Below are 17,811 nucleotides of genomic sequence, written 5' to 3'. Positions count from 1 at the left end.
ACATAAAGTCTTCTAATTTTTTTTTGAAAAAGTTTAAAGAATTTAGTTTTAAAAAACAGTATTGGTTTTGAAGGAAAAAAACTAAATGTTATAAACAGCTCTTTTGAAATATTCTTCTGTTATTGATAATTATTATGATTTTCAAATTCTTTGACAATGCTGAAATCTACTTGCGTTGTTGTTCACAAAATCAGTTACTGCTATCAAAGATTTTTGTAAGGTTAATTACACTAAAATAATCGCAAAGTTTTTTTGTTCGTGACTTCTGTGCAATCGCCCACGTAACTGGCAGAAGAGAATCGTATAACCCCAGAAGAAAGATAAGAATTGGACCTGTGTCCACCAATTCTTTTGTTTTTATTACTTCAGTTGCTTTATTTCCTGGCATACCTTAGTTTGAAATAAAGCACTTATTAATTGATTAACGAGTGATCTAGCTTGGATAAATCATCAATATTTAACAGCAGCCTAAGATACGTTTTAAATTCTTTCCACAGTTCATAATTACATTTTAGATCAGGGGTTTCCAACTTACATGAGGAAATTTCAAATAATTTATGAGCATCCATCAATCACAATAAAATAAATCAATTTTAATATTTCGACTACTGTAAGCATTTAAAAGTTTGTACTGTAATTCTTATTGCAGCTGTTTAATATCACTGAAAGACTGTAATAAAAATATATTTCTTTTGCTGATCAATTGTTTGGTAAATAATTTTACCATTCATGGTTTGCATCCCTTTATATTCTCTAACCTCGCTCTTAATTGTTGAGTGTTTTCATTTTCTTTTTTCTTCAGTTCCAAAATGGTAAAAATCTATATCCAATTTTTTTTTTGACAAGCATTGTTCTCCAGCATGGCATTTTTACCATGATTATCTCATTGGATATTTGTCTTTTCGTACAAGACATATTAAAAATCGCATTAACGTGGCGTTAAGGTTCCAGCATTAAGAGAAAATTTTACATCAATCTTAAATCTTTAAAGATTTTATGTTCGAGATATAATAGATCATTGTTTAAATTTATAATTGTTTATGGTAAAAGTTTGAAAATGTTTTTTTACAATGTTTTAAGATATAATGAAATTCTAGATTGAAAAAAAATGTGGCAAAGGAGCAAGATCTAGCAGAGTTTGACTTTTTAACACCAAATTGTTTTTTAAGACACAAGTAAAATAAAGGGGGGGGAGATGTAGGGAAATTAAATAAATTTGAAGTAAATTATGAAAGTTCAACTGAAAATACCAATAAAATTTTTATTTTCCCCTTTATTCACAATCGCTCGGATGGAATTAAATAATTGTTCATCTCATTTTTCTATTATATAAAAGAATAAGCAGTCTCTGACTATGAATTATTTTGACCTGACTGCTCTCAATTAGTGTACATAAATGATTGATTGAAATATGTTAAATTTAATGCTTTCTCGATGCCATGGTCTGCCTCTGGTAAATAAATTGTGAGAACAGGAGCCCTGATACTGCATCCAATAAATGCTTACAACCAATATCAGCAAAATTTTCGCCAAAGGAAACTTTTTAATAGCTTGAAATTGATAGGTAAGAATAACTAGATTTCTTAAGTTAATATATTCTTAACACTTGCTAAATAGTGGAAAAAATAAATCACATTATTAAATAATTGAGATGTGGGTGTGCCCACAATCCATTTTTACGAGTCTATTTTCTGCCTTTTTTATTAGTTTTTTAGTAGAAAGCTTAAAAATGGCGATGAAGAAAATGGCGAATGTAAAAATAATGGGTCCATGATTATTAAAAACAAAACAAATTTCACTGTCTCCAAAAAAAAAAAAAAAAAAAAAAAAAAAAAAAAAAAAAGAATCTGTGATGCAGAAATAGTGAATAACAGAAACCAATCAGAGGATGTTGGTGTACGCTGATGTGAGGAGGAATCAAAATATGAATGTTCGATGGAGAAACATTGCTTGTTTCGAATGCCTAGAAGAAAAAAAGAAGGGTTTCTAACACGAATTAAGAATATGCCCCTGAAAAATTTCATTTTTCCGACCATGAATGATGTCATGGAGTTCCAAGATCTTCTCAATGAACTAAAAAAAAAAATATTTAGACTTTAAATACAATGTAAATTCCCCTTTTTTGATTTCTTTTCTTAGCAATTGAATTTAAAATTCATGGCCACACTTTCTGAAAAGGAAGTAAACAAAAGTAAATGCAAGTTAAGAAATTTTGTATTTGTAGCCGGGGTGTGGCCTGATGTGACCACATGCATATTCCGAGTAACGTGGAAATGGAAATATCCATCATTGCCTCATTCTATGAAGTGTCGGGGGAAAATATATGGACGCACTACTCTATGAGAGCATCATTAGGGAGTTCTGCAATTTATGGGGTGTAACACTCTGCCACGGTTTCCTCAATGGTGATTTCATAAAGAAGTGCTTTCATATGTATGATCCGTGGCATTCCATTGGTGAGGGGCTGTGATAGATGTTCCAACCATACTCATAGAGGTATATACGTGAGAAAATCAGGTCGCACTTGCGAAATTTAACATACATCTTGAGTTACTTTTAAATTAATGCATAGCATCAAAATTTAAGGGGGGAATAAAATTTTAAATATATATTTTACAATTTTCCTGTATATTTACTTCCTTTTGCATGTTTTCCTCCCGCCGCATGTTTTTTACTTATTTTCCTTAAATCTCTCGAATTATTTTTCCTGCTAATTTTTTTACTTATTTTTTGCTCGCTATTGCGAATTATTTTATTAAATATATTTTATTTTATATTCAATGTTTTTTTAAACTAACCATTTCTTTCCCCGTTTACTTCTAGCCTCTTACCGCTCCCTCCTTTGATTTTGCTTATTTCTAATAGCTAGATTCGTACTTACTTTTTTTATTCTTATTTTATATTTACTATTTGAGAGTTTCTACAGAGATTTCGATGCAGTGCTTGAAATTCTTCTGAAAATGCATAATCAATTTATTGTCAATGTTAAAATTTGATATAAAAAATAAATTTTTTGTACATAAGTTAAAAACTTGTTTGGAAACTGTCTTTTAACTTATTTTAATGTATATTTAATGTTTAAAAGTATTTTCAGGTTTCACAAAATAGTGCCAATGATCAAATTTGAGAGCTATATGTTTAACTGAAAATGTGAAGCTTGTGACTAAGTCCACACGCGCCGGATTGCTTTCACTATGTTTTTACGACATGCAGAATTGACGTGGAATGTCACATAGCGATTTATATAGAATTTAATGCATTATCTATAAATCCTCGTAATTTTGATCTGAACTCAGAAGCTTAGAAATTTATTACCAAAAAAGAAATTTGTAAGAGACAAAAGAAAAAGTTTCCGGTTGGTATAATCCCGATGAGACTATAATGTATGATCTGTTTCTGAAGACTAATCTTTTAAAATATGGGCGAGACAATTAAGCATAACGCAACTCTCAAGGCCGAATTTCGGGTCATAAAACAAGAGATCATATTGACTTGATTTTTTTTTCTCAAACTCAAATTAAAATTTTCCCCCAGGGGATTTGCTTAACCCTACAATGCGTATTTTTTAAAAAATATTTTTTTAAACTTTATTCTAAATTCTTCACTTTTTTTAAAAATTCATCTTGTGAATTGCTTTCGTTCATATGTAATTCTCTTGAAAAAAAATTCTATTTTAAGCGTAAACACAACTTATTTTTAAACTAAAAAATAAAAATATTTTATTTTCATAAAAAAATTAAGTTTTGAAAATTTATAAATTTTATAAAATTTAAACATTTAATTGTAAAAATGTCTTAAAAAAATTTTTAATTTCAAAAGTCAAATAAGAAAAAATCTTATGGGAAAAAAGAAAATTGAAGATCAATGTGGAAGAACGGTTTATGTCCATTTTTTGCAAAAATGACGCTTGATTCGTCATCTTGTGCATTTTGAGGGCATAATTAAGTTTTAACAAATCATTAAACGTGTAAAATCTTCACGAGAGTTATTACACTGTGAAGATGGGCCGTGCATGGAAAAAATGGTTCCTGTATAGACGAAAGCTAGGAAAACTATAGTGAAGACCAATGAGGAAGGGGAATAATTAGTGGGATATTATTCTGAGGAGAAACGATCCTTGTCCAACCCGATTTAAAATTTATTTTTCGGAACATTAAAAGTAGTAAACTTTGAATTTAAATTTTCAGTGGACGTGGATAAATGCTTGCAATATTCGTTCAGATTTTTATTTTTTTCGAGTTTGCTTGCTCTGAAAATGAGCTTGCCTTGAAATTTATTTTTCTCAGAGTCAGCTTTCCTCCACCTTTGATCTATACTTGTAGGTGCATCAGCTAAAATTGTAGTGTTAAGCACATACGGGCTTCACGAACCCGGGTGCCCCAGTGACGTCCATCTTCGTTTGTATGTGTAATTTTTTACTCAAGTCATCTTTGAGGCATTTTTTAATTTTGGCCGTGTTTACGTTCTTCCATTTACTTCTAATTGCCAGAATTTTGACTACTATTCTTTTCTGAAAGAGAAGTTATGTAACCGAGAGCTGTGATGGGGATGGAACTTTCCATTGAGATGAACCGCGTTCGAATCCCACCGATATATTATTTTCGCCCCACAAAAAAGAAGATGGACGGTTCCGTAATAATTTTTTCGGTTTAGGAAATTTTGCAACTTTTTAAGAATTAGTTAAGATATTATCTCAAAAAATAGCTTCCAAAAAATTATATTAGTCCCTTGAATAAAGGATTTTTTGTATATACACAATATATTCGTTTTAGATAGCTGCACTGAAAAATAATCAAAATTAGTAGAATGGTTTCATTATCCAGCTTTACTTATAAAAGATTGTCTAAAATACTTCTTTGATTAAAGAAGGTTTAATATATTTTAAAATAAAAGGAATTCTGCAATAATTTCATTGTTTTGAAGATCTAGAGCTTTCTATTTTTAAAAATGTTTTTGAATTGTGATATTTTTTAATGTATGGAAAAACAAATGCATTCAGAGGAAAATATTTTCTAAAAATCTTAATTATTAACATTTTGAGTGTCTATTTTAATGGGTTTTTTTGGTAATTGATTTAAGTCGAATCAACCACCAATTTCTCTATATGATCATAATCTTCCGATGAAAGAGTGAAAATGTTCACCAAGTTTAAACTCCGATGCATTTGTTTTTCCAAATTGGAAAGTTTCTGTTCTGAATTTAAAGAAGTGTTTTAAATCACAACTGATAAATCTGTTTAGCTCAAAAATTACACTTTGGTTTAAAACTGAGCATAAAAATTGGTTAAAAAACTCTCACATTTATTTTAAAAATTATATGCAAAATATCTTACAGAATAATTAACGTATTTTTTTAAAAATAAATGAAAGAAAGGTATGGCTTTTAGGAAAGTACTGTTTATTTTTGGAAACGGATGCATAAAAAATAGCTTCTTTAAATGCAGAAACTTAATCATTTTTGAGTTAATATGTTTAATATAGTTCTATGTTTTAAAATACTTTTTCTAACATAAATAGTTTACTAAATAGTTTTCGACAAATCTTTTTTCTACTGTTGTAATTTTTTCAGAAAAAAAAATTTAAAAAGTAAGTGAACCAATAAATAGAATAAATTTCATTAAAAAGCTTAAATGCAAATTTCTTTTCATAAATTAAAGAAAAAAAAGCAACAGATTATTCATTTTGAATAATCTTTGTTTTTAAATATTCTTCATTTAAAGCATTAATCGTTTTCCCATTTAAGAAAACGATAATTATTCCTGAAAAAATTCCCTCTTCTGTTTTTTTTTAACACAGGAGTTTCTCTAAAAACAGTATAGAAAGCATTTTGTGAATATTAAGCATAAATCATACTGAAGTATCAAGTACGATAGTTAAATTGGTATTTAATTATCGCACTTGATACTCATTTCGAAATACAATTTAGAAAATATTGATTTGTTCAAGAAATTTTGTTTTACATTACAATAAAAAAATATAAATTATGTTTAAAAAAAGAATGCGTGTGTTGGTATTGTACTCATTGTTATTCTAAATGATTTTTCGTTTATAAAAATAATAGCTTTTCCGTTTATAAAAAAAAAATTTAAAAAGCAGTGTAAATATTAGAAGCTGAAGTTATTTTCATTTTTTATTGTGACATTTTTGTATTTACATTGTTACTATGAATAATTGAGAGAAAAACAACAATTCCATTTTACCTCCTACATTGCACCAATTTAAGACATTTCAATAGGAAAATTTTAGTAATTGATTCAATCCAACGTTTAGTTTTTTTTCCTTCCTGGATTTGAATGAGCCAAACTGTGGTTATTTAAATCTTGAATCCTTTTTGTAAATCTGAAATTCGTGTTTTTACAATATTATATAATGTAAATACATAAATGTTAGCGCATCATGCATTATGTGTTTTTGATTGGGTGACAAGATTTTGTTCAAATTGTTTTCAAATGTTATTTTTAAATAGAAAGTTTCATAATTAATCCCGTATTGCACACACATACTAAAGATTTTGAAAAAGAGGAAAATAAGTGGTAGTTTGGTATTTAGCCGAAGTTTGTTTAATGTTGTTAGTAATTATTTCAATTAAAAAAAATGATGATATTTTTGAGTTCTTAACACAGATTTTTAAAATATCAATGTTTGGTAGATATTTTCAGAACTTAAGGAAATAATACAATGCTCCCACTTTTAACATTTTCCGTTTTTACGAATAACAACTTAAATATAAAGGCACGAAAGTTTAAAAAGACTCACAAGTACCAATTTTCCAACTTTATTTTTATTTTAATTGGACTTAAGCAAAATATTCTTAAAATTTCCTGAGTATTAAAAAATCCACATTTCTATTTTTAGAATGATAAACAATTGTTTGATACATTAACGAAGCGAATTAGCTTTATATTTTGAAACTTTCTATTTATTCTTCGACTTAAGGAGGTGCCAACCATTACGATTTATCCGTCATTATTATGGTTTTGTAATAAGGATTACGGTTTTACGGCTGAAAAATGAGAATTTTTATTATCTGTTAAAAATATTTTTTCCTTTGACTACCAACTGATATGAAATTATATCGTTTGCAGCTTATGTTTGAAGAAAAAGTAACTCTTAAGTATTTTTTCATCTTATTCTAAACTGACATATATAATATTATTATATATATACATATCTAGAATTAAGTAGTTAATTTGATTTCATTTCTTTAGGTTATATATATTATTGCATACGTTATATGTTATATGTATTTAGGTTATCTATATTATTGTATTTGTTACCTGTTTTGTATGTATAAATTTTATATATTATTGCCTATATCATATATATTATTGTATATTAGTGATATCTTGCTCGGAAAGTTGGCACTTCTACATAATTTATTGATATTGAGTTTTCTTTCCTTGATTTTTAAAAACCCCTAATTTTCTGATTTTTTTCCTTCTATTTCTTAGATTTTTGTTCTAATGTAAAAAGGTGTTATGATTTACATTAGTCCTCTTGAATATGTTTTGTGATATTCTCTGTTTTCATAAATAGAAAGCTTCTAGAAAATGAGACTGTTGGCTTAACATTCAAATCAAGAGTTCAAAATTATCCATAGACTAATAAAATCGGATTAGACTGCTACCCGAATTATAAGACCCACCCCTCCTCTTAAAACTAACTTCCCCTGATCAAATTAATTTAATAAATAACTTTTTTAATACTTTCAAAAATTCCTTTTTTTAAAACAACATAGTTTATGTAGGTTAAAGGAATTACAAAAATTTAAAAAAAAAACTGAAGCACAAAAAGAGGGGAATATAGCCAGCCGTTTCTCATAATTAAAAGATTTCATTAAATTTTCTATTTTTTTTTTCTGCACAACTAATAAACTTATAGTTTTAAATTGGGTTGTGGAAGAATTAGGTAAATTTTCTGAGAAACTAGTAAACTTATATAGTTCCAAATTGAGGTATGGAAGATTTAAGTAAAGTTGTTACCCACGATATTAAGTTTAACTGGTAAGTTTCGTATATTTTAAATAGTTAAGCTGTTTTGTTTTTGTAAAAATGATGAGTTGTAATTAAGGACAAGCAAAATTAATTTAAGCAGAGCAAAATATAATATACAATTGAAAAAACAGACAAACTAATTGCAAATTTTAATTTACAATGTAATTGAAACAATTGAAGACAGTTAAAAAACTTCGAACAGTTTGTGCGAAATGTAATATTTTTTTTTCTAAAACTAATTTATAAATTTAATTTTAATCTAATTGTTTTCAATCGAATGTTGAATTTAATAGGAAAATATTTTCTTCATGAAATCTCTGTTTTTTGTTATGGTTCCGTTTTTAAAAAATAAATATGAAACAAAATTCGATGCTGCAGATTATTGAATGTTTGCTCAAATTGAACTTATGTCACCTGTCATTAAAATTTTAAAAACCCTTAACTAAATCGAACAAAGCAAAAATTAATTTTCACGCATTTGCTTATAGGATATGAATTCGGATAGCTTAGGTAATATCTTAAATTTAAATATAAATTAAGGAAAATATTGAATTAAAAATTATAAGTTTACAAGTAAATTTTGTAAAAAAATTTTGTAATTTATTCCATAACGTAATTGTTGAAAATCCAGCATATATTGAACTTTGAAGTCTTTACCTCGTTTTAAAAGAAAGTATGAATTATTTTATATCTAATTGCAATGAAGTAATTATTTAAAATACATTTAAAAATCCTTTAAAGCACCAATATTTTCATTTATAAACGTATTATTAAACACCCGTTGCATTTTTTATAAGTTTGTGAGATATTATAGAATTTCCTTTTGATTTGTCTGGTGATTAAATACGTTGCATAGTAATTTTCAGTAAGAAAATATTGATTTTTTATTTTATTGTCGCTTTGAGTACAATTAACAGTATGCATTATATATAATGACTAATATATATATATATATATATATATATATATATATATATATATATATAATGGCAGTATATAACAATACATAAAATGAATACAAGTATAGAGTATAGCTCGAATTTTATCTCACTAAAGAAAATATTTTATCACATTAAAGGAAATATTAACCACCCATGAATTTTTTTAAAGGATATTAGCTGGATAGAGAACAAGTTAAAAAAGAAAGAAAAGAAAAATCACGTGGAGAAGGGAAAAAACATTTTTTAAATATTTTCAAAGAAATCAAATGTGAATTTTCGGGCTTTTTTATTTGGCACTAATATGGGGTTGACTAGATTCACCAAATGTTATGTCCGGTCTTGCCTAAACACAGCTATTATTGGCCATTTGGTCATAAGAGTTTCTTTTTGGCAATCATAAATGAGCAGTCTACCTATATTATTATTCTATGAAGAAACTCTTCTGAATGTGGAGCTAACTCTATTTATTCTGTTTTGTGCCATGCATAAAACAGAAGGTAATATTTTAAGTGAGTACGGATAATGGAATGTTTTAATGCTTCTGAGTTTAGAGTTCAAAAAAAAATTAGAGCTATGCAGGTAAGAATTATCGTAGGTTATAAGAGATGAAGAATTAATACGCCTAGAAAAAACGAATTAAAAATTTTATCCACAAATTTGAATTTTATTTTACAAATTAATTATATTAACGTGCAGTGTTATCAACTGCTCATTTCTTAATCACCAAATTTAATCTAGAATGATTGTTGTTCATTTTTAAATTTACGACCTCGATAGTCATACGTCTACTTTTTACTCTTTAAAAACTGTTGCACAATGTTTACTTTTTAATTAAGTATTTCATTTTAGATTTTAATACAATTTTTTTTCAGGTGAAACTAATGAATGTCTTAGATTTTTTTTTAGCTTATCGAAGCCGTTATCTTTTGTTCTCTGATATTATTCGTATGGATGAATGGCTTTTTGAATGCATAGGCACAGGTGAAGAGAACAAGAAATAATAAGAAAATTCTCCAGTCTTTTAATATATCAGGTAAGTTTAACAATTATCTATGATAGTGAGTTAATACTAAGAGGAACTGATTTCCGTAAAAGTTGTTGTAAATAAATATAATTTTTTTATACTTACAATCGAGTAAAATTCGCAGTGAATAAAAGAAAACCATAAACGAAATTTCCAGATTATCGTTTGATCTAAGTTTTACGTAGTATGGCTCAATCTTATCGGTTCAAGGGTCAAACCTTAAGTATGCTAATTAATTAGTGCAGACGATTTTTTTGTTATGAAATCAGTTACTAAAACGTACTTTCTCTGAACACAAATACCTTTTCCCCCCTTAGAATTCGGTTTGCCAACCCTCAAAATATGGGTAGGGTTACCCGGAATTTGGAAAAGAGTATAATCTGGAACTAGTCTATCCAGTTTGAACTTTAATTTTACTTTTTCCGTATTTTGCCATATCGTATTCTGCGTATTTTGCCAAAATTTTTCCTCTCAATTATGAAATTTATTTATTTAAAGATAATTCGATGCAGAAAATATTTTTAATAATTATTTATAATTTATTTTCTTTAATTAATAATGGTCGAAAAAACTTGAATAGTAAATTATACATGTTTTTACATCATTTTGACGAAAACATTTTTGAATGATAATAAACAAAATTTCTACAAAATCGGCCGAATAGTTCTTGAGAAATAAAATTTTAAATTCACCGCATTTTTCACGCACTGCGCTCACTAATTCACGTTTTGTAAACTGGTCCATATATTAACTCTTTATTATTCAAATAAAGCACGGGAATCAAACGATGACTAAATTAAACTTCTCTTCATTCCTAGTTTTATTAAATTCTTTTAAACTTAAACTATGATAATATTTGCTTTCACGGTCGTTTGGAAAGATTTTAAAGAGTGGTATTATAATATAACTTAACCTTTCGCTTATGATGTACCAGTTAAGCCATCACTTGTGGCCCACATGTTGCACCAGTCATAAACAAAAAATTAAGGTATTTAGAGTTTAAAAACTACTTCAGCATTCTAAAGTTACGTCTAACTCATGAGTTCTAATTTTTTCAATAATGGAGCCCTAAACTGTCAACCTTTGTTTTTGTTTGTCATGGATTTTAGGATTTTTGTGCTGATATTCATGATTTTTGTTTGTATTCAAAGCATCCAATTTTCAGCGAATACAAAAGCGAATGTTTTGCAATAGATTCAAAAAATCAAAATATTTATATTTTCAATCCAACATCTTTTAATTTTAATACTGCTAGTAAAAATCGCTAGATTCAATTGTTGAAACTTAAAAATCATTCACGAATTGCAGTCATATAATCTCACTTGCAAAATTTAAAGCTTCTAATTTTATGGGACTTAGGTTGGAGTTTTGATGTTTCATAATTATTAATTCTTCGCTTTTATCGAATTAAAAAAATAATGGATTTCTGTCAACAATACAGTAATATCATAGAATTTTTAATAGATTTAGGAATCATGCACAAATTACTGCTATACAAAAATGGGAAGCGGCATATTACCTGTGTTTTTGTTCCGAGATTATTAAAATCCTTTTAAATTATTTGAAGAAAGAATACTTAAACTCAATTAGAACTAATATAAGCGATCACTTATTAATATACACATCTATCACTTACTAATATACAGAGCAATCACTTATTAATATACACAGTGATCACAAATTAATATAAGTGATCACTTATTAATTTACACAGCGATCACAAATTAATATAAGCCATTCTTACGGATATGTTTGAGAATTAAAATTTCAGATAATGGAAGATTACTTAAATGTTTTCTTTTGCACTTAAGTATTAAGGTTACAACTAAAAACTAAAGTGTGAAACAGTTTCCATGTTGAAGAAAATTCGATTGTTGAAGTGTTGAACAAAATTCCACAGCAATACACTGCACATTTCAACGTATTTTTCAAAGCAATCTTTACTGCATAAAAAATAAATTTCTCTTCAATTTTTAAATATATAGGTGATTCTTTGGAAACATGACAATTCGGAAACATGTCAAAATAAAATTTCTTCAAATTTAGTCTTCAAAATAATCTGAATTTTTTTTTTGTATATTTATTTACTTACATTTATTAATATCTTACAGACAGCAGTGTAGCTTATTGACATTTGCTCAAGAAAAAAAATAGGAATTCACCAAATTTTGAATGCCAGGAAAATGACATATTAGCTTCAAAGTTAAGAAAACAGTCATTTTAAGCTAATAGTAAGTAACTCAACTTAAGAAACTCAAAAAGACAAAGTTGAAAAGTTAATTTTAACTTTTTATGTAAATGAATTCCAAAAATAATTATTGTGAACAATTTGAACATACCATTTCTTCTCGGCTTCTCGTTTTTTTTTCTCGGTTTATTTTTCCTTGATTGTTTTTAGGCCCCATGTTTCGAAATAATCTATTAAAATTAATTTTATAGTAATTTACATCAGAAATTTTTTATTATATTATTTAAATTTAAAATATTTCAATTTTATTTTACAACTTTATTACATTTTTTAATTTACACACCCAAGCAAAGTTTAAGGACTCTGGCAGAATTAAATTGTACAGTGATGTTCTTAATTTATCCTTTATATTTTAACTATCTGTGTTTTGAAAAAAAACCCTAAAGCCTTGTGTTAGACGAACCATGAATTACTTAAATTAATTCTTTTATCCACTGTAAAAAGAATCAAAAATGCTTTTGTTGTTGACATGTACAGAAGGAAATTTTGTACAATAAACAATCATTAAATAAATAAATAACTTTGATTACATATACAAGCATATTACAATCTTACATAAACTGAGTTTTAGGTTAATATTTGCTTTCCCACTTTACATTATACTGTTTAAAAAATTTTATGGTAACTGATGGCATTCATAAGATATGAAAATGACAGCCAGAATAATGACAATTTGCCATTTTACAGCATTTAACTTTAATTTAACATTTCAGTCTAAGAAGTTTACTTTCCGCAGAAAACAACAGAATTTCTTGAAATAACTCAGGAAAATCTATGTAGTTCATGTTATTAATGATTTCAAGAAGACAGGAAAATGGCAACATAAAAACCTACTCACCTTGTAAGATTTTTTGAAATGAATTTTGAACCAGAAAGTTGGTTCTTTATTCCTGAAATAAGACATGTTCTGATAGGATGGTATTCTAATCAATCTCTTAACCTAAGGTATTGGTTGCTGGCCCTATCTATTTTGGTTATAAATTACTAAGTGGCCATGAAAATGACTGATTTTCATATGACAAACAAATTATTGACATAAAAAAAAATCTTTTAAACTAAGTTTTTAGAAATAATACCGTCCGCATATATTCTAGAAATGCTTACAACGGTTGAGATAAAAAAAATTAGACATTGAAAAATCTATGGGAAGTTTTGAAGCTAGTTATTATTGGAAATATTGTTTGGGACATGCCAGGAAAATGACATTTTGAAATTCAGTTAATTTTTTTAAATATTCAAAACAGTCAATGGTAATGCAAAGTCATTTTAAAATGCAAACAGCAATACTATATTTTTTTTAAAGTTCTTTTAGTAGTATAGTATTAGATCTTGGAGCAAAAGACTGTCAATTGTCGTATTTCGTGAGAATCACCCATATCTTGTTTAAATAAAGAATGTTACGCTTAAGGAATAAACTATTTTTCTTAGAGATGGACAAATTAATAAGTATTGATACATGACCGCAGTGCACACTTCTTCCATTATGAATGAAGTTTAATTTTCTTAAATTTTCCTCCCTAGAACCTGTGAAGAACTCTAGTAAGTACCCAGTCTCACCTATATGAATGAAATCAGTAGTGTAGAGTAACTGAATATTGTTGGTAAGTTTTAATCCACTTTAAAAGATTTCTTACGTGACGTTCAGAAAATGTAAGTTAAACTTAAAGTAAGTAAACTTAAGTAAGCTCATTATCCACTTATTTATCCTAAGTTCTGCATGGTGCAATAATGGAAGTGAAAGCTCATGCACTATTGCATGATGCAATACTGGATGTGAACGCTATGTATGCAGGTAAAATAGCTTTGATAAATGCATTTCCTATTTTTCTTTTTTTGGATAGAAAACAGAATAAATTTTAATCGGTTATTTTTTCCCCCGGTGGTTAGCTAATTTAATGTGCCGCCTTTAAATGTGCCGCTCGCTAACAAGCTTTCGAGATTTTCCCACTTTTAAATCAGACGCGACGAATTTCAATCGGTTTTCGTTTTTCCTCATTATTTTAATGTTTTTCATCGGGATCACACGCGGTTTTTTTTACATCGGGTTCACACGCGACGAATGTCGATCGTCGAATGTCGTCGATTTTACCATTATTTCATGATCAAGCGTTTTCCGTTTTTTCCCTCATTATTCTATTTTTTTTTTTCATCGGGTTTTCAAGTTTTTTTTTAGTATTTTTTCTCTTAGTTTTTCTTTCCTATTTGTGTTACAAACTTTCTCTTCTAATGTTTGTCTTCTTTTTTTCTCCATCTAGTGTAGGTGTTCCATTTTTTTTTTTTTTTTTTTTTTTTTTTTTTTTTACACTGCGTTAGTGCTCCGGATTTTTTCCCCCAGTGCTTGTGTCCGTATTTTTTCATCCAATGTTTGTTTTTTAAATTTTTTCGTCCAGTGGTTGTGTTCCAAATTTTTCTATTAATGTCTGTGGTTCAAATTTTTCAATTAGTATTTCGGGTCCAAATTTTTTCTTCCAGTGCTTGTATTCCAAATTTTTCTTTTTATCCTGTGTTGATATTCCAATTTTTTTCATCAAGTGTTTATATTCTAAAATTTTTTATCCAGTGTTTGTGTTCCAAATATTTTCGTTCAGTGTTAGTTTTGCTATTAGTTTCTTTCAATGTGTGCTTTAAGTGTGTTTTGCATTTTTTCGATGTTTTTCTGTAGCTTTTCCAATGTGTTTTTCAAAATTTTAGTTCAAATACATTCGATCAAATTCCCCCATTCTTTTATCGCCTTGTTTCTAAACGACTCCTTTTATGCATTTGTTACGTGTTCAGTTTTTCCCCATGTTTTCAATTTTTTGCATTCAATTATTTATCATTTTTCCAATTTCTGTTTTGATCTTTCAAAATGTTTTATTCTTGTTTTCCAATATTTTCTACCATTTACTGTTTTTAATTGTTCCAAATTTTTTCGCCTGATGATATGTTTAATTTTTTTCGTCCTTTGTTTTGTTCTAGTTTCTTTTTTCATTTTTTTGTGTTCTCAATTTTTTCATCTGGTGTTTGTGCTCCAAATATTTTGATCCTGTGCTTGTGTTTTAAATTTTTCCATCCAATGTTTGCGATCCAAATCGTGTCTTCCAGAATTTGTGTTACAAAATTTTTAATCTAATGTTTCTGTGTTCCATATTTTTCCATCCAATATCTGATATCCAATTTTTTTTTCTCCAGTGCTTGTAATTCGAATGTTTTTATCCGGTGTTGGAGTTCCAAATTTTTTTTCCCCAGTCTTTGTGATAAATTTTTTTTGACCAAGTCTTGGTGTTTCATTTAGTTGTTTCCGATGTGTGTGTGTGTTCTTTTTTTTTAATGTGTGCCTTATGTGTGTTTTGAAATTTTCAATATTTTTTGCAGCTTTTTCAGGATGCTTTCTGATTGATAACAGTTTCATTCAAGTGCATTCGATCCAATTCGCAATTTGTTCTATCGCCTTTTTTTTTTTTTTGAACAGTTTTTTATGTATGGTTTTTACGCATTCATTTTTTCAATATTTTTTGCATTCAATTTTTTCACTTTTCTAAATTCACTTTCGAATTTTCCAGTTTTTTTTTCCTATTTTGTCAACGACTTCCTGTTCTTTTATTATTTTTCCTATGTTATCCATTGCGTTCCAGCTTTTCAACGATTTCTTTAATATAGACTCTTGTTTTTTTTTCAATTTAAGTTTTATTTTTATTCCTAGTGGTTTCTTTTCAATTCCCAGTTCATGTTCTGATTTATTCAAATTTCATTTTCCAATACAAAATTCTCAAACTTATTATTTCCAATGCACGTTTCAATTTTTTTCCTTCAATGTGTAATTCATTATATTTTTCTTTCAATGTGCGTTTCAACATTTTTGTTTCAATGCGTGTTAAAATTCTTCTGCTTTCAATGTTTGGTTAAATTTTTTTTTCCAATGAGTGTTACAAACTTTTTTCCAATGTTTTTTGTAATTTTTTTCTTTTTATCCAGTGTTTGTGTTCCAATTTTTTTCACCAAATGTCTGTGTTACAATTTTCTCACCCCCTTGTTTGCATTCCAATTCTTTTCACCCAGGGTTTGTGCTCTCAACTTTTTCGTCTAGTGTTGTTGCTCCAAATATTTTGAACCTGTGCTTGCGTTCCAAAATTTTCCATCCAGTGTTTTTGATCCGAATCTTGTCTTCCAGAATTTGTGTTCCAAATTTCATTTTCCACGTGCATTTCATTTTTTTCCCTTCCAATGCGTGTTTAATTTTTTTTCTTTCTATTAATGTTTCTGATTTCAATGTTTGGTCCAATTTTTATTTTGCATACCATTGTCCAAATTTTCTCACTCAGTATTTGTGGAATTTTTTTTTTATGCAGTGTTTATGTTCGAAGTTTTTTGCCCGGTATTGTTTTTTATTTTTTTGTCCGATGCTTTGTTCTAATTTTTTTCGTCATATGTTTCAACTTTTTCATCTAGTGTTTGGACTCTAAATATTCTGATCCTGTGCTTGCGTTCAAAATTTTTTTTCCATCCAATGTTTGTGATCCAGCTTTGTTATCCCAGTATTCGTGTTCCAACTTTTTCGACCCAGCGTTGGTGTTTAAATTAGTTACTTCCAAAATGTGTGTGCTTTTTTTTCTTCAATGTGTGTCTTATGTGTGTTTTGACTTTTTCAATATTTTTCTGCTACTTTTTCGAAAGGTTTCGGATTGATAACATTTTTTTTTCAAGTGCATTCGATCCAATTCGCAATTTGCTTTATCGCCTTATTTTGTTTTTTGAACAGCTTTTTATGTATGATTTTTACGTATTCATTTTCTTCCATATTTTCAATTTTTTCTCCTTTTTTTTTTTTTTTTTTTTTTTTTTTTTTTTTTAATTTTCCAGCATGGACTCCGTTTTTTCTTCAATATACAATCTGTTTTTATTTCCTTATGCGTCCTACTTTTATTCCCAGTGGGTTCTTTTTTATTCCCAGTTCGTGTTCATTTCCGGTGTCTGTTCCAAATTTTATTTTCCAACTTTTAACTTCCAATGTACATTTAAATTTTTTCCTTTCAATGTGTATTTCATTTTCTTTTTCATTCTATGTGGGTTTCAACGTTTTTGTTACAATGTGTGTTTAAATTTTTCTGCTTTCATTGTTTGGTTCAATTTTATTTTCCAATGTGTGTCTCAAACTTTTTTCCAGCGTATTTGTGTAACAGTTTTTTTTCTATTCTGTGTTTACGTTCCAAAATTTGTTTTCTTTTTTCATATTTTCGATTTTTGATCAGTCCAATATTTTTTTTACTGCTTATTGATTTACTGTTTACTATTACTTAATCAATTCTGATATGCGTGTTCTGTGTTCCTTTCCCATGAATGTTTTTTTTCAATATGTATTTGTTTTTTTTCTCTCGATATTTTTAACTGTTTTTTTCAATGGTTGCTTTTTTTGTTTTTTGAATGAGTGTTTTGTTTTTCCAAATGGTGTATCACATTTTGTACTATATTCCTACGATTTTTTCCATTGTGTTCTCTAGCTTTTTGGATTGGTAAAATTTTTGTATACGTGCATCTGATCAAATCCATTTGTTTTCATCGACCCGACATGGTGTCCTTGTTTACGTTTAGTTTTAATTTTTCATAGGTTTTTTTTTCTGAATTAGTT

Source organism: Parasteatoda tepidariorum, chromosome 1 (assembly GCF_982258835.1).
Source record: "Parasteatoda tepidariorum strain Cologne lab strain chromosome 1, Ptep-v5.0, whole genome shotgun sequence".
Classification (NCBI taxonomy): Eukaryota; Metazoa; Arthropoda; class Arachnida; order Araneae; family Theridiidae; genus Parasteatoda; species Parasteatoda tepidariorum.
The sequence above is the reverse complement of the archived record's forward strand: the minus strand, read 5'-3'. Positions refer to the sequence as shown.